This window comes from Ascaphus truei, chromosome 15 (genome assembly GCF_040206685.1).
Source record: "Ascaphus truei isolate aAscTru1 chromosome 15, aAscTru1.hap1, whole genome shotgun sequence".
Classification (NCBI taxonomy): domain Eukaryota; kingdom Metazoa; phylum Chordata; class Amphibia; order Anura; family Ascaphidae; genus Ascaphus; species Ascaphus truei.
This window is the reverse complement of record NC_134497.1, coordinates 28,148,065-28,175,748: the sequence shown is the minus strand read 5'-3', so window position 1 is coordinate 28,175,748 and position 27,684 is coordinate 28,148,065. Positions and strand designations below refer to the sequence as shown.

At 58.0% G+C, this 27,684-nt stretch overlaps 1 protein-coding gene across 6 annotated transcripts in view; it reads left to right on the top strand.

Annotated features, from left to right (window-relative positions):
• The first annotated feature begins 4,426 nt into the window (after positions 1-4,426).
• The window catches only part of LOC142466725 (uncharacterized), a 91,309-nt gene continuing 68,051 nt past the window's right edge, over positions 4,427-27,684 (top strand). For 3 of the 6 annotated variants that reach the window (XM_075572058.1, XM_075572055.1, XM_075572056.1), the window contains exon 1: positions 4,429-4,610. The gene's annotated coding sequence lies outside the window, so the exon portion shown is untranslated. Of the gene's footprint in view, positions 4,611-27,684 lie in introns of all 6 variants that reach the window. The other 3 variants (XM_075572060.1, XM_075572059.1, XM_075572057.1) reach the window with 2 other exon arrangements.

Here is a 27,684-nt window from a genome sequence, read left to right as displayed (position 1 = left end):
CTGTTTTCTTGTCCGTTTTCTTGCCGACTTTAATAGTTTGATCAACCTTCTTCTCCAAGTCATCTGTTCTTGACCCTAGCTTCACGACGTCCCTTTTCACCTCTTTTATTTTCGGCCTGCAGGAGTGTCTTTAAATCATTATACAGTCTTTCAAAGTCACATCGCTTAACGGGCAGTAGTGCCTGATTGCTGGGGCCTTCCTCCTCTCCCTCCAGCTCAGTATCTGTATCTGGGTTTGAAGACGGCGCCATTTCCTCTGTGCCCCCACTCGCGCCAGCTCCTCCGAAATAAGCCCTGATGTCGGCTGATTTTGGCTTCTTTTGTGTGTCTGTTTTTTTCGGAGCCATCCTGAGATGTTTATGTAGGATGCCTTAATTTTTTGAAGTGAATCTTTCACTTTTCGGGTGTTTTTAATGTTATTCGCGGTAAGCGCGGCACGGAGCTAGACACTTAAGCTACCATTCCCGTGTCCTTCGCGCATGCGCCTCCATTGTGTTTGTTTTAATCTGTTCAGTCACCTAGCCTTCCTTGCTTAATTAATACATTTTCCTGTTTTTTATTGCTATACAGGATTGCGCCTTTTTTCTTTCTTCCATTTAATCAGGATAGGCATATCCTCATTAGGGCTGCATCCTGCCAGCTCATTTCACCTGGGTCAGTACATTTATTAGTCACCCATTTACTCACTTATAGTATTTCATTTGTGTCCTAGCGCTGATTTCTTTCTGATTGATTGATATATATATCAATCAAAGTTGCACGTTATGGTAATAAATTATTTATTCTCACGTCTTTTTTTAATTTTTTAAATATTATATAATAAATGATTAACTTTCAAACAAATGTAACGGTATTTCTGGCCCGGCCTGACCCACCCAATCTCACATTGGCCCCTGTGGTCTAACCGGCCCCCATTACAGTGTGGTAGTGTCTGGTGGTGCACCTGTTGGCAACAGGACTCCTGAGTCTCCCGCATGATGGTGTGTGGGGAGGACCCGTCCAGACAGGCAGCTGAGGTAGTGTGCTGAGTCGCACCTAGTTCCAGTGCAGCGCCTCCACCTCACCAGGGTCCCTGTGTCCGCATGGGGATGATCCTGACGAGGAACTCCTCCGTGGTGCTCCTCTCTGTACACTCACTCCATACATGTACACGAGAGGGTTTCTGATTGAACACATCTTTATTGTATGAGTGGGCTAGCTGCCCCTCGCAGTAGAGAATTAGCCACTCATGATTAATCTCTGTGCTTCCCTTCAAAGGTGTATCTCTCCTTAGATAGGGATTCCCTATCCCCGCAGGGATAACTGCCCTGTGCCAGGTCCCTGGACACAGTCTTCTCTGGAGTTACTATAACATAACTTTAAACTCTGGCTCCACTAGACTCCTCCTCTCAGTGGAACTCTTGCAGCACTCAGATAGAACTCCTTCCAGACTAACTTTAGAAAACAGTGCTGTGCGTTATGTAACTTCTGAGGCTGACACACCTCTGACATCACTAACCATGGAGTCAGAGCATGTGACCAGTCCCATCCATACACAGGGCACCCCACCAGGGTGTGAGGGCAAACCTCCATAATTACTGCTGGCATGCCCACAACTTACCAGGCCTTACTGTCAGCAGGAGAGATGACTGTAGCCATTTTATATGTCCGCTACATTCTCCCCCTGGTGAATCCCATCGTCCTTGCTGGGACCTAAATTTGTACACCTTCTTCCAGGAAGCACTGTAACATATGACATAATCATGTTAACGTTCACATACAAATTTTTCATAATATCATAACAAAATGACTACAGTACATTCCGCCAAGCCCGCCCCGACCAGCAGCCACGAACCCGCGTAATGTATTAGTACCCCCTAAAAATAGTGAAGCGGGTCAGGTTTCTTGACCTCTCTACCGCCCATGTCTATGACCGTGACGTGATAGTGCCTAGGCAGTCCCCTCTCAGGCCTATATGTCACCCTGTGTTTATAAATGTTTCTGCCAATGCCCCACACACGCACTAAGTGCTCTATGCGCTCCTCGGCCTTCTTCCCTATCACTGAACTCCCTCTTCCCACTAGGTGCATTTCAATGGCCTCCCTAAGCCACCTATCCCGGTTGTCCTCTATCTCATCCATGAGAGGCTCAGGGACATACGGGTACTCCAACCCGTGGGATGATTTGTACCTAGCCACTATGGTACGCTCGGCCCTGCTTATCCTAGTCAGGTCAGCCTTACCTGCCCTCCCAGGTAACACCCATGATAGGGGCTCGTCAGGGTCCACGGGGTCTGATAGGATACTAGGACCCATGGGTTCTATCTCCCTATGTTCAATCTGCAGCCACCGCTCCTGTAGCTCTCTATCCCGTTGCTCCGGTGTGAATTCTCCCACAGCCCACCAATAATCTACTATGTCTTCCCACCGGATGAGAAACCGAGTGCGGTCCATCCAAGCGGAGTACCCTTCGAATAGTGGGGCCCACCAACGGTTCTCCCTGAATTTATGTGACCCTGGCTCTCTGTCATCATCTATAGAAAATATCCCCGAAGACCGCGCTGATCGCGGTAGAAACCACCTGGAGGACCCCGGGGCCTGTACCACTGGTACGGGTGCTGTCGTGGCCACTCTCAACTCTCCCCCTCCCCGAGAATCGCCCTCCGTAGCGCCACTGCGCTGTCTTTCCCCAGTCCGTCTTTCTTCTCCCCCTGATGAAATGTCCACAGATTCCAAACTAGGCGGGGAACCCGGTGACCGTGTGATTGGGGCAGGGGTATTAGCTAGGGCGTGGGATTGGGCGTATGGGCACGGGACTGGACCCCACGGGGTTACGACCCGTTCCTGGCTGTCCGTAGACTGGTCCAATGAGGATGTCTCACCCTCCTCAGTCCTTGGATCGCCCCTCCAACTCCTGGGCCTTGTAGGTGATCGGGGACCTTCCCCCGATCGCCGAAGCGTCGCTGCATTGGTTCTTGGGGTTCCGCTGTCTCCACCGGAAGTGACGTCTTCCCCGGAACCGGAAACACCGTCATCGCGGGTTGGATCCCCATGCGGGATCTCTTCCTCAATGACGACATCCGGAAGCTCCGCCGTCGTCGCCACCGGAAGTGATGCCATCTCTCCACGTGCGTTCGCGGCCTGGCATGGCCTCTCTGCTTCTACACCGTCTGCGGGGGCAAGGTAAGTGAAGGGACTCCTCTTACCCGTCCGCAGGTGTGCCGGTGTCTCTCGTCCGTCGCCGCCACGTCCTGAGGCGGAGGGACTCCGTCTCTCGGCTCGCCGATCTGCGGGGGACGTTCTGCTCTCCAGACTACCACTCACCCCACGGGGTGTCGTCCGTCCTGGATCCCTCTTGGATCCCGATTTCGCCACCGCTAGTTCACGGAGGTCCTCATCTGAGTAATCTCCCTTCCCGGATCTCGGGGTCACCGAGCGGGGCGAAAGTCTTGTCTCTGCGCAGTCGGGGAGTGACCCGACCGCCTCGGTCGCTACTGACCCAGCCGACTTGGTCGACTCCAGTCCCCTTTCTCCGGGACTCGCACGGGTGAGCCACAATGCGCCAGGGGACTCAGCGGAGCGCTTAGCCGTGTCCCCCGGGGGGTCAGCAGGTTGAATGGGTATAAATGTGGGCATGGGCCACAGATATAATGTCCCGCAATGTGGGCAACGTGCCGCCGTGTTGACCGTGCCTCCGGGCAGCCCGCATTGTAGGCAGAGCCCGACCACCGTCTCGGTGTTAGCCACCCTCACTACTAGTAGCCCGCCGGGTACTGAGTAGGGCTGGGTGGAGACCATAGTTCCCACAGCGGAGGGGCAGGCCATTCTTTTGGTAGGGACCACTTTCAGTGTAGGTCTCTCCAAGTCAGTGGTTCCTCGCAACTGACCGGTAGAAGCTTCTGGGCCAGGCACTTCCTGCTTCGGCTCCTCCTTCCGCTGACATAGCTGGAACCCGCCCCCAGGGGTTGCAACAAACAATCTCTCTCTACACACACACACACACACACACGCAACATTCCGGTGACACACACGCAGCATTCCGGTGACACACAAGCACTCATTGATAGATTCCAGTGAGACACACACACACACACACACAGTGAGCTTCCCTGTGACAAACACACACAGAGAGACAGCTACACACACAGTAACAGCTTCCAAGCCTGTCGCTCACAGCACGGACCCATACACACACAAAGTGTGCGTCACGTGCACAAGCATTCGCACAGGCGCGCGCCAACTATAAGACAAGCCTTAGTTGTATTACAGCCTCAGGGGTTATGTCATATCCAGGTTACCTCCTTCTTATCAACATTGGTCAAAAGGGAGGAACTGAAGCAGCTTTACTGAGATATATTAAGGACAAGGAGGAGTATACACATCTACATGCAGAAGAAACTATCTTTCCCTAGCACAGTGCCTGGGAAATGTTACTGTCTTGTTTCTAATCTACACAGTATGTGACACGTGATCCGTTTTGAAGTCTAAAAACTACAACTCCCATGATCCCCTTAGTGTGAGCATGCGCAGTAGGACACAGAGCTGTGACCTGGATGTAGTCAGTGTCTCCACTTCCGGGAAAGAGAAGATGAAGAAATAAAGTGGTGGAGGAAGCACACAGGAGCCTTCTCTGTAAGTAACTTACTTTGTAGTCAAAGCATCAGAGCAGGTATATGCAAACACGTGGCGTTTCAGGACAGACACGTCCTCTCCTCAGACCATACACATTACTGCAATAAAATAACTATTTACTTACACAAAGCGCTTAGCCTAAAAATACCTGTTGGGCAAACGTACCTAGTGTACTGATAAAGCTATTCCTAAAAGGTGAAGGATGTGACTGACCCCAAATACAGAGACCCCACGTGTATACATAATACTGACTGTGGGTTTGATCTTAATAACTTCTCCCAAAAATAAATGGGCAACTCTTATATCAACAAGTTTAAAGCATTGAAATTTAGTCACAATCAAAGGAGTGTAATAGATCAGTCCAAGGTTGAAGAAATGGCAGCCTTAGGGACAAGACAGACAAGTCTTCCAAAACGTGTCAAATACAGAACTTGAACACAAATCAAATCACAGGCACAAAAGGAACAGAACAGTACAATACCTGTCCAGTATATGGTTATAAAAACCAGTCCTGTTAGCCACATCGATGCCTTTAGACTTGTCTTTCCACCAAACAGTGTTTCCTGTGGTTATAAAGGGGACAAATCATTGCGACACACCTTTGATTATGGGGCCTGCGTCACCCTGACAAATGCCTACTTACAGGAATGAAGTTGATCATTGGCAAAAAATGAGTATCTTTAATCCTCTCCCCTGCGCTTGATCAGGACCACACCTGCATTCCTTCTCCAAGATCTCCAACAATGCGTGATTCTCCCAAAATAAAGTGAAATAAAAAGTACCTAGTGTAGTACTGATTAAAACATTTATTAATACACACACATAAAAAAAAACACACAGTGTGCCTGCACGTGTTGCACGACACAAATTGCCGCTGCGGCTTAAGCCTCCTGAGTGGTGTCCGGCAGCTGGGATCACTGTTGCACTGCTCTCCTTTGTTCGCGACTCCTCACACTGTCTCTCTTGATGACATCACTGCCGGGCGCCGAACTCCTGGTGCCTCTGCTCACGGACAGGGATAGCTCCATTCTACGCATTTCGTGACGTACTTCGTCAGTGGTAATGAGCTCTATAGTCTTACACAACTTTTATAGAGCCTGGTTAGACAACCTATTTAACCCTTTCAGAGTTTTCTTGAAATACCCATACTGGGTAATCCTTGTGGTTACAATATAAAATCCCAGCTGCCGGACACCCCTCAGGAGGCTCAAGCAGCGGTGGCAATTTGTGTCGTGCAACACGTGCAGACACACTATGCGTGAAGCTAACAAGTATATATACCCCCTAAGGTTTACAAAATCCACTTCAAACCCATCACCTGTGTTTACAGTCGGGTAGCCGCTGCAGCCTCAGTACTTCCTGGTTGACGTCTGACGTCATCGCAGCGTCATATATGGCGTGGGAGGGGGCGCGCGATGTGCGAGAAATCAGTTAAAACTGATTTCTTGGCCGGTCATGTGAGCGGTTCGCCCAATGAGGGCGAACCAGCTCCGTGACGTCACTGGCCCGCCCATAGACACGACCCCTGAAGGCACGCGTACCAAGGCCAGTGAAAGCACTCGCTTTCTCTCAGCCTCCGCACGGCTGCAGTGTCTATGGACGCAGCCTTTCACTTAAGTAACAGTAAATTGAAGAACTGGGAAGTCTGAAGAACTGGGAGCTGCCATGCTGATATTTTCTTTCTTAGATGATTTTTCTGCCAAAACGAAGGAGTTAAAGCTGAAAGGGAGCAAGGTAAAAGGTGCTTCAATTTTACGAGATTACAGTCAAAAGCAGCATTATCACACACATTTATCTGGGCATAAGATAAGGCAAACTACAAACCATTAGGGATATATAGATTAAAATACATAACTCCTATTATACAGTAGATAGCAAACAAGAGGAAAGGGGTAGGGAGTGATCAACTAAATCATACAAATTGTAATATCAATAAATAGTAAATATAAACGATAATTATCAAGGACAATAGGTGCGACTGTGAATTGAACTGAATCAGGAAAGCAAAAGGAGCACACAGGTGTATGTGCTCCTAAAAGAAAATTCACTTATGTGCACACTATGTGAATTTAAAATATAACTTTTAATAAGTGTACTTAAAACATATTACCGTAACACTAAATGTAGTAAACCTTAAAATTGAATTAAACAATATGTACACGTGCAACAGAGTTGGCCTCACATAAATGTAAGTTCCAGTATATAATAATGACTGAAACCTGTTGGGCCAAACAAAGTGCAACCAGGCAAGGTGAGTCAAAGTACCTAGCACTCAGTGGCACTGTGATCAAACAACCAGAAGCTGCACGTTATCATGTCACTAGCCCCTGTCATGGGGTTATTTTAATATAGTGCGTTACTAACAGTATTATTACTAGCACAGCCATATATATAAAAATAGTGTAGCTAGCAGGGTCGGCTCTGTGTCTATCAACATTGTCTTTGAACATATTTTAGCCGTTTCCCTGCTGCAGCATTTGGCTAACTCACTTACTGTGCTAGTGATTGCAAGTGTTGGTCACTGTCTCTCCACTAGCATAGCTATATATTTAACAACAGTGTAGCTGGCAGGGGTGGCTCTATTGATACTACTATTATTATTTAAGGGTATATTATAGCCATATCCCTGCTGCAGCTTCTGGCTGTTTGATCACAGTGCCACTGAGTGCTAGGTACTTTGACTCACCTTGCCTGGTTGCACTTTGTTTGGCCCAACAGGTTTCAGTCATTATTATATACTGGAACTTACATTTATGTGAGGCCAACTCTGTTGCACGTGTACATATTGTTTAATTCAATTTTAAGGTTTACTACATTTAGTGTTACGGTAATATGTTTTAAGTACACTTATTAAAAGTTATATTTTAAATTCACATAGTGTGCACATAAGTGAATTTTCTTTTAGGGGCACATACACCTGTGTGCTCCTTTTGCTTTCCCTATTATAGATAGTGTTGACACAGAGGCACATAGGCTAGATAATTAATAATAATAATTGAGTAGACTTAAGTGGGATAAACAGAATACTCTTTGACAAAGGGCGTTCTGCCCGAAACGCGTCAGAGTGCTTGACTGCGTGTCCTCGCATACCATGGATTAAAGACTATTTTTAACCTCATTGCTGGTGTTTAGCCCCCCATCTTTTCTACAGTTGTGCTCCGCTGTGATCCTCCGAATTACTCTCGGATAAACAGAATAGTTGAATTCATAGCAGTCGTGTTCTAGAGTGACAGGTTTAAACCTGTGTCTCTGGTATATCCACCCGCATATATCTGGATTAATAGTAGAGGCTGACCCTACCCCAGGAACCAGTCTAGTTCAAGTCACAATACTTACTTCGACAGAGAGATGCTGCTGGAGAAGCCCCATGTGACAGGACCAGGGCTCGGAAGCGAGCACACGTCAGTGGAACGCATCTTAATATATAAAATCGAATGGTTGGTACTAGCTGCGGTGAATCTGATTGGCCAGAGGCTGAGGACCAATCAGATTGGTGGGTTTGATGTCACCCAACTGCCACTCTCTTCCCCCTCGGCCACACACACACACACTCTCTCTCTCTGTCCTTCCCCCCCCACCCCCATCACACTCACCTCCCCGGCGCTCACCCCATCACACTCACCTCCCCGGCGCTCCACTCACCTCCCTCCCCGGCACTCCACTCACCTCCCTCCCCGGCGCTCCACTCACCTCCCTCCCTCCCTGGCGCTCCACTCACCTCCCTCCCTGGCGCTCCACTCACCTCCCTCCCTCGCGCTCCACTCACCTCCCTCCCTCCCTCCCCGGTGCTCCACTCACCTCCCTCCCCGGCGCTCCACTCACCTCCCTCCCTCGTGCTCCACTCACCTCCCTCCCTCCCCGGCGCTCCACTCACCTCCCTCCCCGGCACTCCACTCACCTCCCTCCCCGGCGCTCCACTCACCTCCCTCCCTCCCCCGGCGCTCCACTCACCTCCCTCCCCGGTGCTCCACTCACCTCCCTCCCCGGCGCTCCACTCACCTCCCTCCCCGGCGCTCCACTCACCTACCTCCCTGTTGCTCCACTCACCTCCCTCCCAACCCCGGCGCTCCACTCACCTCCCTCCCCGGCGCTCCACTCACCTCCCTCCCCAGCACTCCACTCACCTCCCTCCCTCCCCGGCACTCCACTCACCTCCCTACCTCCCCAGCGCTCCACTCACCTCCCTCCCCGGTGCTCCACTCACCTCCCTCCCCGGCGCTCCACTCACCTCCCTCCCCGGTGCTCCACTCACCTCCCTCCCTCCCCGGCGCTCCACTCACCTCCCTCCCCGGCGCTCCACTCACCTCCCTCCCCGGCGCTCCACTCACCTCCCTCCCCGGTGCTCCACTCACCTCCCTCCCCGGCGCTCCACTCACCTCCCTCCCCGGCGCTCCACTCACCTCCCTCCCCGGCGCTCCACTCACCTCCCTCCCCGGCGCTCCACTCACCTCCCTCCCTCCCCGGTGCTCCAATCACCACCCTCTCTCCCCGGCGCTCCACTCACCACCCTCCCTCCCCGGCGCTCCACTCACCACCCTCCCTCCCCGGCGCTCCACTCACCACCCTCCCTCCCCGGCGCTCCACTCACCTCCCTCCATCCCCGGCGCTCCACTCACCTCCCTCCCTCCCTGGTGCTCCACTCACCTCCCTCCCTCCCCGGCGCTCCACTCACCTCCCTCCCTCCCCGGCGCTCCACTCACCTCCCTCCCTCCCCGGCGCTCCACTCACCTCCCTCCCTCCCTGGCGCTCCACTCACCTCCCTCCCTCCCCGGCGCTCCACTCACCACCCTCCCTCCCTCCCCGGCGCTCCACTCACCACCCTCCCTCCCCGGTGCTCCACTCACATCCCTCCCTCCCCGGCGCTCCACTCAAAATCCCTCCCTCCCTCTCCGGCGCTCCACTCACCACCTTCCCTCCCTCCCCTGCGCTCCACTCACCTCCCTCCCCGGCGCTCCACTCACCTCCCTCCCCGGCGCTCCACTAACCTCCCTCCCCGGCGCTCCACTCACATCCCTCCCCGGCGCTCCACTCACCTCCCTCCCCGGCGCTCCACTCACCTCCCTCCGCGGCGCTCCACTCACCTCCCTCCGCGGCGCTCTACTCACCTCCCTCCGCGGCGCTCCACTCACCTCCCTCCCTCCCCGGCGCTCCAGTCACCTCCTTCCCTCCCCGGCGCTCCACTCACCTCCCTCCCTCCCCGGCGCTCCACTCACCTCCCTCCCTCCCCGGCGCTCCACTCACTTCCCTCCCCTGCGCTCCACTCACCACCCTCCCTCCCCGGCGCTCCAATCACCACCCTCCCTCCCCGGCGCTCCAATCACCACCCTCCCTCCCTCCCTGGCGCTCCACTCACCACCCTCCCTCCCCGGCGCTCCAATCACCACCCTCCCTCCCTCCCCGGCGCTCCACTCACCTCCCTCCTTCCCTCCCCGGCGATCCACTCACCTCCCTCCTTCCCTACCCGGCGCTCCACTCACCTCCCTCCCTCCCCAGCGCTCCACTCACCTCCTTCCCCGGCGATCCTCTCACCTCCCTCCCCGGCGCTCCACTCACCTCCCTCCCCGGCGCTCCACTCACCTCCCTCCCCGGCGCTCCACTCACCTCCCTCCCCGGCGCTCCACTCACCTCCCTCCCCGGCGCTCCACTCACCTCCCTCCCCGGCGCTCCACTCTTCTCCCTCCCTCCCCGGCGCTCCACTCTTCTCCCTCCCTCCCCGGCGCTCCACTCTTCTCCCTCCCTCCCTGGCGCTCCACTCACCTCCCTCCCCGGCGCTCCACTCACCTCCCTCCCCGGCGCTCCACTCACCTCCCTCCCCGGCGCTCCACTCTTCTCCCTCCCTCCCCGGCGCTCCACTCTTCTCCCTCCCTCCCCGGCGCTCCACTCTTCTCCCTCCCTCCCCGGCGCTCCACTCTTCTCCCTCCCTCCCTGGCGCTCCACTCACCTCCCTCCCTCCCCAGCGCTCCACTCCCCTCCCTCCCCGGCACTCCACTCCCCTCCCTCCCTGGCGCTCCACTCCCCTCCCTCCCCGGCGCTCCACTCCCCTCCCTCCCTCCCCGGCGCTCCACTCTTCTCCCTCCCTCCCTGGCGCTCCACTCACCTCCCTCCCTCCCTGGCGCTCCACTCACCTCCCTCCCTCCCCGGCACTCCACTCCCCTCCCTCCCTGGCGCTCCACTTCCCTCCCTCCCTGGCGCTCCACTCACCTCCCTCCCTCCCCGGCACTCCACTCCCCTCCCTCCCTGGCGCTCCACTCCCCTCCCTCCCCGGCGCTCCACTCACCTCCCTCCTTCCCCGGTGCTCCACTCACCTCCCTCCTTCCCTCCCCGGCGCTCCACTCACCTCCCTCCTTCCCTCCCCGGCGCTCCACTCACCTCCCTCCTTCCCTCCCCGGCGAACCACTCACCTCCCTCCTTCCCTCCCCGGCGCTCCACTCACCTCCCTGTCTCCCCGGCGCTCCACTCACCTCCCTCCCCGGCGCTCCACTCACCTCCCTCCCTCCCCGGCGCTCCTCTCACCTCCCTCCCTCCCCGGTGCTCCACTCACCTCCCTCCCCGGCGCTCCACTCACCTCACTCCCCGGCGCTCCACTCCCCTCCCTCCCCGGCGTTTCACTCACCACCCTCCCTCCCTGGCGCTCCACTCACCTCCCTCCTTCCTTGGTGCTCCACTCACCTCCCTCCTTCCCTCCCCGGCGCTCCACTCACCTCCCTCCTTCCCTCCCCGGCGCTCCACTCACCTCCCTCCTTCCCTCCCCGGCGCTCCACTCACCTCCCTCCTTCCCTCCCCGGCGATCCACTCACCTCCCTCCTTCCCTCCCCGGCGCTCCACTCACCTCCCTCCCTCCCCGGCGCTCCACTCACCTCCCTTCCTCCCCGGCGCTCCACTCACCTCCCTCCCTCCCCGGCGCTCCTCTCACCTCCCTCCCTCCCCGGCGCTCCACTCACCTCCCTCCCCGGCGCTCCACTCACCTCCCTCCCCGGCGCTCCACTCACCTCCCTCCCCGGTGCTCCACTCACCTCCCTCCGCAGTGCTCCACTCACCACCCTCCGCGGTGCTCCACTCACCTCCCTCCCTCTGCAGCGCTCCACTCACCTCCCTCCCTCCCTGGCGCTCCACTCACCTCCCTCCCTCCCCGGCGCTCCACTCACCTCCCTCCATCCCCGGCGCTCCACTCACCTCCCTCCCTCCCCGGCGCTCCACTCACCACCCTCCCCGGCGCTCCAATCACCACCCTCCCTCCCCGGCGCTCCAATCACCACCCTCCCTCCCTCCCTGGCGCTCCACTCACCACCCTCCCTCCCCGGCGCTCCAATCACCACCCTCCCTCCCTCCCCGGCGCTCCAATCACCACCCTCCCTCCCCGGCGCTCCACTCACCACCCTCCCTCCCCGGCGCTCCACTCACCTCCCTCCCTCCCCGGCGCTCCACTCACCTCCCTCCCCGGCGCTCCACTCACCTCCCTCCCCGGCGCTCCACTCACCTCCCTCCCCTGCGCTCCATTCACCACCCTCCCTCCCCGGCGCTCCAATCACCACCCTCCCTCCCCGGCGCTCCAATCACCACCCTCCCTCCCTCCGTGGCGCTCCACTCACCACCCTCCCTCCCCGGCGCTCCAATCACCACCCTCCCTCCCTCCCCGGCGCTCCACTCACCTCCCTCCTTCCCTCCCCGGCGATCCACTCACCTCCCTCCTTCCCTCCCCGGCGCTCCACTCACCTCCCTCCCTCCCCGGCGCTCCACTCACCTCCCTCCCCGGCGATCCTCTCACCTCCCTCCCCGGCGCTCCACTCACCTCCCTCCCCGGCGCTCCACTCACCTCCCTCCCCGGCGCTCCACTCACCTCCCTCCCCGGCGCTCCACTCACCTCCCTCCCCGGCGCTCCACTCACCTCCCTCCCCGGCGCTCCACTCACCTCCCTCCCCGGCGCTCCACTCACCTCCCTCCCCGGCGCTCCACTCACCTCCCTCCCCGGCGCTCCACTCTTCTCCCTCCCTCCCCGGCGCTCCACTCTTCTCCCTCCCTCCCCGGCGCTCCACTCTTCTCCCTCCCTCCCCGGCGCTCCACTCTTCTCCCTCCCTCCCTGGCGCTCCACTCACCTCCCTCCCCGGCGCTCCACTCACCTCCCTCCCCGGCGCTCCACTCACCTCCCTCCCCGGCGCTCCACTCTTCTCCCTCCCCGGCGCTCCACTCTTCTCCCTCCCTCCCCGGCGCTCCACTCTTCTCCCTCCCTCCCTGGCGCTCCACTCACCTCCCTCCCTCCCCAGCGCTCCACTCCCCTCCCTCCCCGGCACTCCACTCCCCTCCCTCCCTGGCGCTCCACTCCCCTCCCTCCCCGGCGCTCCACTCCCCTCCCTCCCTGGCGTTCCACTCACCACCCTCCCTCCCCGGCGCTCCACTCACCTCCCTCCTTCCTTGGTGCTCCACTCACCTCCCTCCTTCCCTCCCCGGTGCTCCACTCACCTCCCTCCTTCCCTCCCCGGCGCTCCACTCACCTCCCTCCTTCCCTCCCCGGCGCTCCACTCACCTCCCTCCTTCCCTCCCCGGCGCTCCACTCACCTCCCTCCTTCCCTCCCCGGCGCTCCACTCACCTCCCTCCCTCCCCGGCGCTCCACTCACCTCCCTCCCTCCCCGGCGCTCCACTCACCTCCCTCCCTCCCCGGCACTCCTCTCACCTCCCTCCCTCCCCGGCGCTCCACTCACCTCCCTCCCCGGCGCTCCACTCACCTCCCTCCCCGGCGCTCCACTCACCTCCCTCCCCGGCGCTCCACTCACCTCCCTCCCCGGTGCTCCACTCACCTCCCTCCGCAGTGCTCCACTCACCTCCCTCCGCGGCGCTCCACTCACCTCCCTCCCTCCCCGGCGCTCCACTCACCTCCCTCCCTCCCCGGCACTCCTCTCACCTCCCTCCCTCCCCGGCGCTCCACTCACCTCCCTCCCCGGCGCTCCACTCACCTCCCTCCCCGGCGCTCCACTCACCTCCCTCCCCGGCGCTCCACTCACCTCCCTCCCCGGCGCTCCACTCACCTCCCTCCCCGGTGCTCCACTCACCTCCCTCCGCAGTGCTCCACTCTTCTCCCTCCCCGGCGCTCCACTCTTCTCCCTCCCTCCCCGGCGCTCCACTCTTCTCCCTCCCTCCCTGGCGCTCCACTCACCTCCCTCCCTCCCCAGCGCTCCACTCCCCTCCCTCCCCGGCACTCCCCTCCCTCCCTGGCGCTCCACTCCCCTCCCTCCCCGGCGCTCCACTCCCCTCCCTCCCCGGCGTTCCACTCACCACCCTCCCTCCCCGGCGCTCCACTCACCTCCCTCCTTCCTTGGTGCTCCACTCACCTCCCTCCTTCCCTCCCCGGTGCTCCACTCACCTCCCTCCTTCCCTCCCCGGCGCTCCACTCACCTCCCTCCTTCCCTCCCCGGCGCTCCACTCACCTCCCTCCTTCCCTCCCCGGCGCTCCACTCACCTCCCTCCTTCCCTCCCCGGCGCTCCACTCACCTCCCTCCCTCCCCGGCGCTCCACTCACCTCCCTCCCTCCCCGGCGCTCCACTCACCTCCCTCCCTCCCCGGCACTCCTCTCACCTCCCTCCCTCCCCGGCGCTCCACTCACCTCCCTCCCCGGCGCTCCACTCACCTCCCTCCCCGGCGCTCCACTCACCTCCCTCCCCAGCGCTCCACTCACCTCCCTCCCCGGCGCTCCACTCACCTCCCTCCCCGGCGCTCCACTCACCTCCCTCCGCAGTGCTCCACTCACCTCCCTCCGCGGCGCTCCACTCACCTCCCTCCCTCTGCAGCGCTCCACTCACCTCCCTCCCTCCCTGGCGCTCCACTCACCTCCCTCCCCGGCGCTCCACTCACCTCCCTCCATCCCCGGCGCTCCACTCACCTCCCTCCCCGGCGCTCCACTCACCTCCCTCCCTCCCCGGCGCTCCTCTCACCTCCCTCCCTCCCCGGCGCTCCACTCACCTCCCTCCCCGGCGCTCCACTCACCTCCCTCCCCGGCGCTCCACTCACCTCCCTCCCCGGCGCTCCACTCACCTCCCTCCCCGGTGCTCCACTCACCTCCCTCCGCAGTGCTCCACTCACCTCCCTCCGCGGTGCTCCACTCACCTCCCTCCCTCTGCAGCGCTCCACTCACCTCCCTCCCTCCCTGGCGCTCCACTCACCTCCCTCCCTCCCCGGCGCTCCACTCACCTCCCTCCATCCCCGGCGCTCCACTCACCTCCCTCCCTCCCCGGCGCTCCACTCACCACCCTCCCTCCCCGGCGCTCCAATCACCACCCTCCCTCCCCGGCGCTCCAATCACCACCCTCCCTCCCTCCCCGGCGCTCCAATCACCACCCTCCCTCCCCGGCGCTCCACTCACCACCCTCCCTCCCCGGCGCTCCACTCACCTCCCTCCCTCCCCGGCGCTCCACTCACCTCCCTCCCCGGCGCTCCACTCACCTCCCTCCCCGGCGCTCCACTCACCTCCCTCCCCGGCGCTCCACTCACCTCCCTCCCCGGCGCTCCACTCACCTCCCTCCCCGGCGCTCCACTCACCTCCCTCCCCTGCGCTCCATTCACCACCCTCCCCGGCGCTCCACTCACCACCCTCCCTCCCTCCCCGGCGCTCCACTCACCACCCTCCCTCCCCGGTGCTCCACTCACCACCCTCCCTCCCTCCCCGGCGCTCCACTCACCACCCTCCCTCCCCGGCGCTCCACTCACCACCCTCCCTCCCCGGCGCTCCACTCACATCCCTCCCTCCCCGGCGCTCCACTCAAAATCCCTCCCTCCCTCTCCGGCGCTCTACTCACCACCTTCCCTCCCTTCCCGGCGCTCCACTCACCTCCCTCCCCAGCGCTCCACTCACCTCCCTCCCTCCCCGGTGCTCCACTCACCACCCTCCCTCCCCGGCGCTCCACTCACCACCCTCCCTCCCCGGCGCTCCACTCACCTTCCTCCCTCCCCGGCGCTCCACTCACATCCCTCCCTCCCTCCCCGGCGCTCCACTCAAAATCCCTCCCTCCCTCTCCGGCGCTCCACTCACCACCTTCCCTCCCTCCCCGGTGCTCCACTCACCTCCCTCCCTCCCCGGTGCTCCACTCACCACCCTCCCTCCCTGGCGCTCCACTCACCACCCTCCCTCCCCGGCGCTCCACTCACCTCCCTCCTTCCCCGGCGCTCCACTCACCTCCCTCCTTCCCTCCCCGGCGCTCCACTCACCTCCCTCCTTCCCTCCCCGGTGCTCCACTCACCTCCCTCCTTCCTTCCCCGGCGATCCACTCACCTCCCTCCTTCCCTCCCCGGCGCTCCACTCACCTCCCTCCCTCCCCGGCGCTCCACTCACCTCCCTCCCTCCCCGGCGATCCTCTCACCTCCCTCCCCGGCGCTCCACTCACCTCCCTCCCCGGCGCTCCACTCACCTCCCTCCCCGGCGCTCCACTCACCTCCCTCCCCGGCGCTCCACTCACCTCCCTCCTTGGTGCTCCACTCACCTCCCTCCTTGGCGCTCCACTCACCTCCCTCCCTCGCCGGCGCTCCACTCACCTCCCTCCCCGGCGCTCCACTCACCTCCCTCCCCGGCGCTCCACTCACCTCCCTCCCCGGCGCTCCACTCTTCTCCCTCCCTCCCCTGCGCTCCACTCTTCTCCCTCCCTCCCTGGCGCTCCACTCACCTCCCTCCCTCCCCGGCGCTCCACTACCCTCCCTCCCCGGCACTCCACTCCCCTCCCTCCCTGGCGCTCCACTCCCCTCCCTCCCCGGCGCTCCACTCCCCTCCCTCCCTCCCCAGCGCTCCACTCTTCTCCCTCCCTCCCTGGCGCTCCACTCACCTCCCTCCCTCCCCGGCGCTCCACTCCCCTCCCTCCACCGCACTCCACTCCCCTCCCTCCCTGGCGCTCCACTCCCCTCCCTCCCCGGCGCTCCACTCACCTCCCTCCTTCCCTCCCCGGCGCTCCACTCACCTCCCTCCTTCCCTCCCCGGCGCTCCACTCACCTCCCTCCTTCCCTCCCCGGCGATCCACTCACCTCCCTCCTTCCCTCCCCGGCGCTCCACTCACCTCCCTCCCCGGCGCTCCACTCACCTCCCTCCCCGGCGCTCCACTCACCTCCCTCCCCGGCGCTCCACTCACCTCCCTCTGCAGTGCTCCACTCACCTCCCTCCGCGGCGCTCCACTCACCTCCCTCCCTCCCCGGCGCTCCACTCACCTCCCTCCCTCCCCGGCGCTCCACTCACCTCCCTCCCTCCCCGGCGCTCCACTCACCTCCCTCCCTCCCCGGCGCTCCACTCACCTCCCTCCATCCCCGGCGTTCCACTAACCACCCTCCCTCCCCGGCGCTCCAATCACCACCCTCCCCGGTGCTCCAATCACCACCCTCCCTCCCCGGCGCTCCAATCACCACCCTCCCTCCCTCCCTGGCGCTCCACTCACTACCCTCCCTCCCCGGCGCTCCAATCACCACCCTCCCTCCCTCCCCGGCGCTCCAATCACCACCCTCCCTCCCTGGCGCTCCAATCACCACCCTCCCTCCCCGGCGCTCCACTCACCACCCTCCCTCCCCGGCGCTCCACTCACCTCCCTCCCTCCCCGGCGCTCCACTCACCTCTCTCCCTCCCCGGCGCTCCACTCACCTCCCTCCCCGGCGCTCCACTCACCTCCCTCCCCGGCGCTCCACTCACCTCCCTCCCTCCCCTGCGCTCCATTCACCACCCTCCCTCCCCGGCGCTCCACTCACCACCCTCCCTCCCTCCCTGGCGCTCCACTCACCACCCTCCCTCCCTCCCCGGCGCTCCACTCACCACCCTCCCTCCCCGGTGCTCCACTCACCACCCTCCCTCCCTCCCCGGCGCTCCACTCACCACCCTCCCTCCCTCCCCGGCGCTCCACTCACCACCCTCCCTCCCTCCCCGGCGCTCCACTCACCACCCTCCCTCCCCGGCGCTCCACTCACCACCCTCCCTCCCCGGCGCCCAACTCACCACCCTCCCTCCCCGGCGCTCCACTCACCTCTCTCCCTCCCCGGCGCTCCACTCACCTCCCTCCCTCCCCGGCGCTCCACTCACCTCCCTCCCCGGCGCTCCACTCACCTCCCTCCCTCCCCTGCTCTCCATTCACCACCCTCCCCGGCGCTCCACTCACCACCCTCCCTCCCTCCCCGGCGCTCCACTCACCACCCTCCCTCCCTCCCCGGTGCTCCACTCACCACCCTCCCTCCCCGGCGCTCCACTCACCACCCTCCCTTCCCTGGTGCTCCACTCACCACCCTCCCTCCCTCCCCGGCGCTCCACTCACCACCCTCCCTCCCCGGCGCTCCACTCACCACCCTCCCTCCCCGGTGCCCAACTCACCACCCTCCCTCCCCGGCGCTCCACTCACCACCCTCTCTCCCCGGCGCTCCACTCACATCCCTCCCTCTCCAGCGCTCCACTCAAAATCCCTCCCTCCCTCTCCGGCGCTCTACTCACCACCTTCCCTCCCTTCCCGGCGCTCCACTCACCTCCCTCCCCAGCGCTCCACTCACCTCCCTCCCTCCCTCCCCGGTGCTCCACTCACCACCCTCCCTCCCCGGTGCTCCACTCACCACCCTCCCTCCCGGCGCTCCACTCACCTTCCTCCCTCCCCGGCGCTCCACTCACATCCCTCCCTCCCCGGCGCTCCACTCAAAATCCCTCCCTCCCTCTCCGGCGCTCCACTCACCACCTTCCCTCCCTCCCCGGCGCTCCACTCACCTCCCTCCCCAGCGCTCCACTCACCTCCCTCCCTCCCCAGTGCTCCACTCACCACCCTCCCTCCCCGATGCTCCACTCACCACCCTCCTTCCCGGCGCTCCACTCACCTCCCTCCCTCCCCGGTGCTCCACTCACCACCCTCCCTTCCTGGCGCTCCACTCACCACCCTCCCTCCCCGGCGCTCCACTCACCTCCCTCCTTCCCCGGCGCTCCACTCACCTCCCTCCTTCCCTCCCCGGCGCTCCACTCACCTCCCTCCTTCCCTCCCCGGCGCTCCACTCACCTCCCTCCCCGGCGGGGGGACAGGCAGTGGGCAGGCAGCCTGCAGCTGCCTCGCGGAGCACAAGATGGCGGCGCCCGGAAGGAGAGGTGATGTGTGTGTGTCACTGTGTGTGTGTCACTGTGTATGTCACTGTGTGTATGTCACTGTGTGTGTGTGTGTCTCTCACTGTGTGTGTGTGTTTCTCACTGTGCGTGTGTGTGTGTCTCTCACTGTGTGTGTGTGTGTGTGTCTCTCACTGTGTGTGTGTGTGTCTCTCACTGTGTGTGTGTGTGTGTGTGTGTCTCTCACTGTGTGTGTGTGTGTGTGTTTCACTGTGTGTGTGTGTCTCACTGTGTGTGTGTGTGTCTCACTGTGTGTGTGTGTGTCTCACTGTGTGTGTGTGTCTCACTGTGTGTGTGTGTGTCTCACTGTGTGTGTGTGTCTCACTGTGTGTGTGTGTCTCACTGTGTGTGTGTGTCTCACTGTGTGTGTGTGTCTCACTGTGTGTGTCACTGTGTGTGTCTCTCACTGTGTGTGTGTGTGTGTGTCTCTCTCTCACTGTGTGTGTGTGTGTCTCTCACTGTGTGTTTGTGTGTGTCTCTCACTATGTGTGTGTCTCACTGTGTGTGTGTGTGTCTCACTGTGTGTATGTGTGTGTGTGTGTCTCACTGTGTGTGTGTGTCTCACTGTGTGTGTGTCTCACTGTGTGTGTGTGTGTCTCACTGTGTGTGTGTGTGTGTCCCACTGTGTGTGTGTGTGTCACTGTGTGTGTGTGTCACTGTGTGTGTGTGTCACTGTGTGTGTGTGTTACTGTGTGTGTGTGTGTTACTGTGTGTGTGTCTCACTGTGTGTGTGTGTGTGTGTGTGTGGGACACTGTGTGTGTGTCAGACACTGTAGGGTGGGGACCGGAGCTGCGGATTGGGGGGGGGGGGAATCGGAGAGAGAGGGGGTAGTGGAGAAACATACAGGGGGAGTGGAGAGGAGGGACCCTGTCCCCCCCTCCTGTCCACTGTACCCCCCCCTCCTGTCCACTGTCCCCCCCCCCTCCTGTCCACTGTCCCCCCCCTCCTGTCCACTGTCCCCCCCTCCTGTCCACTGCCCCCCAATCCCCCCTCCTCATCCCCCCCTCCTCCTCCTAGTGGGAAATTTAACTCACGGGCAACACCGGGTCTCTCAGCTAGTATGAATATAAATATGTTCCTCTGACTGCATTACACAGTGATTTAGTGAATCCTCGAGCCGAATCTTCGCCGATTGATCACAGGAGAACAGATCGATCGGCAACATAGCTAATCACTTGTCAGTGTTTGCATTGCATTGAAGGGAAACAATAAACGGCAGCTTGAACTGCTGCATTAAATCCAACATAGCAGCACGAAAACATGAAATCACTTGGTGTAACATGACTTCCTTGTAAAGGATGAAATTACTATTTAACCCTTTGGGTGCCCTTTTGATGTAGCTGCTATGTCACTGCGTCTGGCCCCATCATGTAATAGCTACGTCATAGTAATCCTGCTGATTTTCCTAGGGGAGATGACATTCGGTGCTCCTGTGCAGGGCAGGACGGATCTATCACTATTGTACATGGGATAGAAGGGAGGGGGTCTCCCCATCCGTTCTGTCATCATGATGGAGCGATCAATTGACCCCTCCGTCACTCAAAGGGTTAAAATAACCGTTTTACTTATTTGTGTATTGTGAAAGAAATCCTGTTCTGTATTTGTCCAGGAACATTTATGTGTTTGACTAATGAGGGCATTATAATGACTTTTATTTCTAGAAGTGTTATGTTTTTTTTTTTTACTTGACAATTTGCTACATTGAACCTATTAAATATGCCATTGTTGTTGGGTCACGTTCTTCCTAGGAGGGACTGCCCCTTTAAATACCATTTCCTACTTTGCTTCAGTTTAAATAAATCCTGAGATTACAAACTCATAAGAGTTTGCACAATCAGCCTTTTCTCCTTGCTAGCTATCCTAAGCACTCCTTTTCCTCTCACCCCACACAAGTCTTTCCCCGTCTTAGGAACGCAGGGCCACACTTTTCAAAGCCTTATTTAACCAGAGGCAGCTGTTGACATTATGGATAGGGTGACCAGATTTTCAAAATGAAAAACCGGGACACATTAAAAAATTATTTATAAAACAAATTACATCACGTGACACACCTCGTTGCCATGACGAGACACTGACGTCAGGCGGTGACATGTTGCCATGACAATGTGACAACACATGATGCCTCAGCGCAATAATGCGTCTCGTTATGTCAACTTGATGCTGCGTGACGTGACGGAGTGTCTTGTTATGGCAATGTGCATTACGTGACGTTGCGCAGCCATGTTGAAGGAATTTGAAGGGGAGGATACAGCCAAAGGCAAGATAAATATATAATAAAAAGATCTAAAAACAAAATAATATCTGGGTTAGCTTTCAATAGAAGGTGGGAACACTGGTTGCTGTGTGTGTTTGTGTGTACAGAAGTGGCTGCTGCAGTGTGTATTTGTGTGTAGAGAGGTGGGGTCTTCTGTGTGTGTGTATAGAGGTGGGCCCTGCAGTGTGTTTGTGTAGAGCAGTGGGTGCTGCAGTGTGTGTATAGAGGTGGGTGCTGCAGTGTGTGTTTGTGTGTACAGGCATACCCCGCCTTAATGTACGCAATGGGATCGGAGCAGGTATGTAAAGCGAAAATGTACTTAGTGAAGCACTCCTGTTTCTCCACTTATCAATGCATGTACTGTACTGCAATCATCATATTCGTGCATAACTAATGTAACAGTCTCTATAGTCTCCCCGCTTGCGGACAGCTTCGGTACAGGTAGGGAGACGGTATTGCTGTTCAGGACGTGCTGACAGGCGCATGCGTGAGCTGCCGTTTTCCTATTGGGCGCTATGTCCTTACTCGCGAGTGTATTTAAAGTGAGTGTCCTTAAGCCGGGGTATGCCTGTATAGAGGTGAGGGCTGCAGTGTTTGTGTGTATAGAGGTGGGGGATTTGCCTGGGCCCTTCAACGCTTACAGCCAGGGCATTATTGGCCAGGAATGCCCAGTTCGGAGGGGATGATTTCCAATTCTTAACATAACACAAACTCGTCTCCCCCCTGTTCCCTCCCTTTCTCGCTCTCTACTCCCTCACCCCCTGATTCCGTGTGTATTTTCTAAAACAGTTGAAAAAAAAGAATGACGCACGCACACGGTGACGCCCGCACGCACGCGGTGACGCCCGCACACGGTGACGCCCGCACGCACACGGTGACGCCCGCTCAGGCGCGCAGACGGTGACGCCCGTGCAGACGGTGAAGCCCGCGCAGACGGTGACACCCGCGCAGACGTGATGCCCGCGCAGACGGTGACGCCCGCACACACAACCGCGCAGACGGTGACGCACGCACACGCGCAGACGGTGACGCATGCACATACACATGCGCAGACAGTGACGCACGCACACACACGAGCAGACGGTGACACACGCACATACACACGCGCAGACGGTGACGAACGCGCAGACGGTGACGAACGCGCAGACGGTGACGAACGCGCAGACGGTGACGAACGCGCAGACGGTGACGCACGCGCAGATGGTGACGCCCGCGCAGTCGGTGGCGCCCACGCAGACGCGCAGTCGCTGACGCCCGCGCAGACGCCCGCGCAGAGGGAGACGCCCGCGCAGAGGGAGACGCCCGCGCAGACGGTGACGCCCGCGCAGACGGTGAAGCCCGCGCACACAACCGCAGAGACGGTGACGCCCGCGCACACAACCGCGCGCGGACCGTGACAAACGCGCACACACGCACAGACGGTGCCGCACGCACACACACACGCAGACGGTGCCGCATGCGCGCACACACGCGCAGACGGTGCCGCACGCGCACACGCACGCAGACGGTGCCGCACACGCACGCAGACGGTGCCGCACGCGCACACGCACGCGCAGACGGTGCCGCACGCGCACACACACGCGCAGATGGTGCCGCACGCGCACACACACGCGCAGACGGTGCCACACGCGTGCAGATGGTGCCGCACGCGCGCACACACGCACAGACGGTGCCGCACGCGCACACACGCGCAGACGGTGCCGCACACGCGCACACACACGCGTAGACGGTGCCGCACGCACACACACACGCGCAGACGGTGGCACACGCACACACACGCGCAGACGGTGTTGCACGCATACACGCGCAGACGGTGGCGCACGCACACACGCGCAGACGGTGGCGCACGCACACACACGCGCAGACGTGGCGGACGCACACACGCGCATACGGTGGCGGACGCACACACGCGCAGACGGTGGCGCACGCACACACGCGCAGACGGTGGCGCACGCACACACGCAGACGGTGCCGCACGCGCACACACACGCGCAGACGGTGCCGCACACGCGCACACACGCGTAGACGGTGCCGCACGCACACACACACGCGCAGACGGTGGCGCACGCACACACACGCGCAGACGGTGTTGCACGCATACACGCGCAGACGGTGGCGCACGCACACACACGCGCAGACGGTGGCGCACGCACACACACGCGCAGACGGTGGCGGACGCACACACGCGCAGACGGTGACGGACGCACACACGCGCAGACGGTGGCGCACGCACACACGCGCAGACGGTGGCGCACGCACACACGCAGACGGTGGCGCACGCACACGCGCAGACGGTGACACACGTACACGCGCAGACGGTGACACACGCGCAGACGGTGACGCACACACACGCGCAGACGGTGACGCACGCACACACACGCGCAGACGATGACGCACGCACACGCGCAGGCGGTGACGCACACACGCGCAGGCGGTGACGCACGCGCAGATGTGACTCCCGCGCAGACGGTAACGCACGCACACACGCGCAAACGGTGACGCACGCACACACGCACAGGCGGTGACGCACGCACACACGCGCAGACGGTGAAGCACGCGCAGACGTGACGCCCGCGCAGACGTGACGCCCGCCCAGACGGTGACGCCCGCGCAGACGCTAACGCCCGCCCGCATGATAACCCATGCCCCCCCAGCTAGTTGGCACATGCGTACTTGGGGCCCTGGGGGTCTCATTTCTTTAACCCCACACAAAAGTCAGGGCGCCGACCTGTCTAACAGATTGGGGGATCTGGTCAGGAAACTCTTTGTTTGTAGGTGTGAGTTATAGCACTTACAGACCACTCAAGCCCTGCATTTCTCCGCCCTAATGTATACAGCTAGGGTGGCTGAGCCTTTGATCAGGGGGTCTGTTGTAGACAATAGGTCGCTCCCCTGAGCATTTACATTCCACAGATTGCAGGAATCTTCGCGGGCTTTTGTCCCCGCTTTGAAATCCAATACAGGTTTTAATATTTAGAGATATTAAAATAATCCGTTCTGTTGGGTTGAGCGGGCTGAAACTGGCCAGTCCCTCATGCCGGGAGTGACTCTCCATGGTGGCCAAGTTTCAGCTCGCTGCGATTTTCCAGACCGGAGATACACAAATGCAGTTTAACACTCTTATTACTTTAATACAGGATTCTCCGCTTTAAAATGAATCTCTGCTTTTCACTCTTTTTCCATTGAAATCAACGGGCTCTGCCGTCATGGGCTTTCAATGGAGCAACTCCGCCGTTGAAGTCAATGGGTTCCGCGGCCATAGACTTTCAATGGGGCAACTCCGCCATTGGAGGCTATGGGGCTTCTCCGCCATAGCCGTTCAATGGAGTAACGCCGCCATTGACGTTATGGAGTTACAAGACTCCAGCAGGAAGAGGCTACTTGAAGCAAAAGCTGCCTGGATTATTTTGCTGTTTGTTTTGCAATTAGGAAAGATTAGTTTTGAATCCCAGTTCCAAAGTAAGTTTATTTTCATTGTAATTGTAAACCAAGCTGTTTGTTCATTTCTGTAAATAAATCACAATTTATTTTATCTCTTGCTTTGCCCAATAAAAGGATCCGGGTATTTTGGTGTTAAAAGTTCTGGTCTACCGTGAGAGGCTTTTTTCTGGTGACAGCGGTGGGATCTGATTGAGCCTATGGTATAGTATCCTACGGGATCCTATAGCATAGAGGGAGAACCAAAAGTTGCGAGCTCCCAAAGCAAGAGGTACAGTAGCATACACATGGTTTGCAAGAGCACGAAAAAATAGTCACCCTTTGTCCCATAACTTTTTGCCTGCGGGTGAAACATGGACAAGCGAGCAGGACAATTCAGGACTTGGAATGGTGGTCCAGTGTGAGGGTTATGGCTTACTGACAGCTGGTCAGTCAAAGGTGCAACTGGAGGAGGATTTGGAACGGCATGAAGTAGGCATAGCTTATCCTGAGGGCATGGAGCCTGTTGCTGCAGGCACAGTGATCACACTTAAGCCCTAGGTGCAGGAGGTTATTCCAGCCCCGGAGGGAGATGGACATGGGGAGGGAGGGGGTGCTCACCGGGATAATGGTGAAGGACTGTGTCTTGAGGATGCGGGAGGGATAGAACCAATGGCTACTGGACTTGCTAACCCTGGACTAACAACACCTCTTGCCTCATGGGGGGAAAGAGCTACAGCCGATGAGAGAATTTGGATGCTGGCAGTTGTACATGGACAAGTGTCCCCTCCCTCTCACTTGGTCAACGGAGAGCAAGCTGTCCCCCAAGTGGATCACCATGAAGATGATCCTGGCTCTCGGGCTTTGCAAAAAGATTTATTCACAGCCAAAAATCCAACGTTTCAACTGCACATGCAGTCTTTTTCAAGGTGAGGGCTATCATATACACATAAAAACAAACATATACTGTGTATATATATATATATATATATATATATATATATATAAACAAGAACAGAAGAAAAAATCCCGTAGAGAGCACTCAGGCGTACCAAATATGATGATAAACAATTTATTAGGCTGACACAAATACATAAAAAAAAGAGAAAACAGTACGAAATAGTTAAAATATGGCATGGACCCCGGACACGGGCACTGCAGTAAACACTTGTGTAAAGGGAAGGTGATCCACAGCAGTAGTCACTTAACCTATAAAGTGCAAAACACTATCACCTATATCCACCAACAATGAAAGTAGCTAGCATTAAGACATATATGGAACACAATGTATACATAGCAAGGAACACTAGCCATCAAGATGCTTGAGTACATATAACTCCCTCAGCATATTTTATTACGTGTTAAGCTGCTTAAATAATGTACAGAGAATAAAGGCAGCCTGTGAGAAACAACTCCCAAAATATAAGGTAAGTTATTGCTTATTAGATCTCCCAGACATGCACATGAAACAATGAGTCCCTGAGTAAGCAGCTTGCCACACAAGATATATACACATAAACACTACCTGTAGCATAGAGTGTTTAATGTTAGTGTATCCATCTAATAATTTGCTATATATAGTGGTGGGGGGTGTGGTTGCAAAAAAAAAAAAAATCAAACAGGTGGTACTGCAGCATAGTTACATGTGCTCTTAAGAGGAATAATTCAGGGATCCTGCCTAGCGCTCCCACTTTTACGCGTTTCATTCAGAGACTTAAACTTGGAGTGGTGAGGAGGCTAGAGCAGGCGGCTGTTTAAAAAGGGGAAATTTTGCGCCAAAGAGAGTGAGAACAGCTGATTGCGCTCACAGCTGATGGGAGGGGAAGGAGACACTCCGTATAGCCTGACGCGCACTCGGTCAGCACTGGCTTCCATAGTCATGTTGCGCATGCATATGTGCATGCGCAGTGTATGTCTAGTAGTTACATGTGGTTGACTAATATACCAGCTACGAAAAAACCTCAGAGCCAGTGCCAGCACAAATTACCTCTGCTGCGCAGGTGATACAATGTGTACACATCCTCTCTGGCTTCCATATTCGTGCTACGCACGCGTCTGCGCATGCGCGGTGTGTATCTGGTAATGTAAGTGTGATTAACAAATGTGTCAGCTTCAGAAAAGCCCCTAAAGCTGATACCAACACTAAATACCTCTGCTGCACAAGAAATACAATGTATACACATCCTACCCATTCATTAAAGATGTTCGATACTTAAAGAGAATACTTTCAAATACAACTGTTATGATGTGAGTCCACAGACATTCTCTTAGACCATTTGGAGTACAATTTAAAGGGCCATAGCAGCTGGATTTGCCTTTAGGCAATTTGGGGTGGATATGTCCAATACTTTTGGTAGATTTTACATTTTGAGAAAGTGCCAGCCCCTGAGCGCGAAATGTACGTCGGGATGACGTCATCGGGTTGACGTGGGAGGTCACGGGTGAGATTGCTCCAGTATCGGGGAGAGAAGAGGGTGTACATTTGAGTTGGTGGTAGATACTACGCTACCGCACTTGCAACGGCAATCTAATTACATTTAAACTGTTGGTATAATACTGTGGTGCGCTGTGAATACTGCGGTCCCAGTATATGTGATGGTGACAGAGATCATACTACCACGCTGGTAACGGCACTATAACTACAATTATACTGCTAGTATTTGGTGCACTGTGCACATTGCGGTTTCAATATATGCTAGACGGTTACACCCTCTAACCCATTTAGGGAGGAGGCCACCGTATTTGTTGGAGATTGGTGCAGGTGGTATTGAATATTGGCATTCCCCCTATACCTGTATATACATACACCTACCTCCTACTCTATTCCCCTCTCCGATTTTGAGCTCTATCAGGAGGTTTCATTTAATGTACTAAATATTGAAATATATAGTACTTGGCCTCCTGTTATCACCCACACCTTGTGTTTTAATGTTTTTATGCTTATTGATTATGCGTCGTTAAGTTATACAAGTAAATAAAACTTTTATTGTTTTGCCTAATCAGGCTTTTATTGGTAATTGTCCATCCATAGAACTTGGTGTGATTACATTTGGTACCCCCTACAGCTTTTTTGGATATATGTCAGGGGGCACTATACCCCTATAAACACTTTATTAGCCTGTATGTGCAGTGGTAAAAGGGATCTGTGGGAGACTCTTTGTCTTCTTATATACTTGCTAGATTTTACATAGTCTTTGATCCAGTACATAATTAATGCAGCCCTTGAGAATACGAGGAAAGCACAATAAGAGTTGACGAATGTTTGTGAGTCACAATAAAGTCCAATTCTTTGTGCTGGAAGTTGTAGCACTAAGGAAA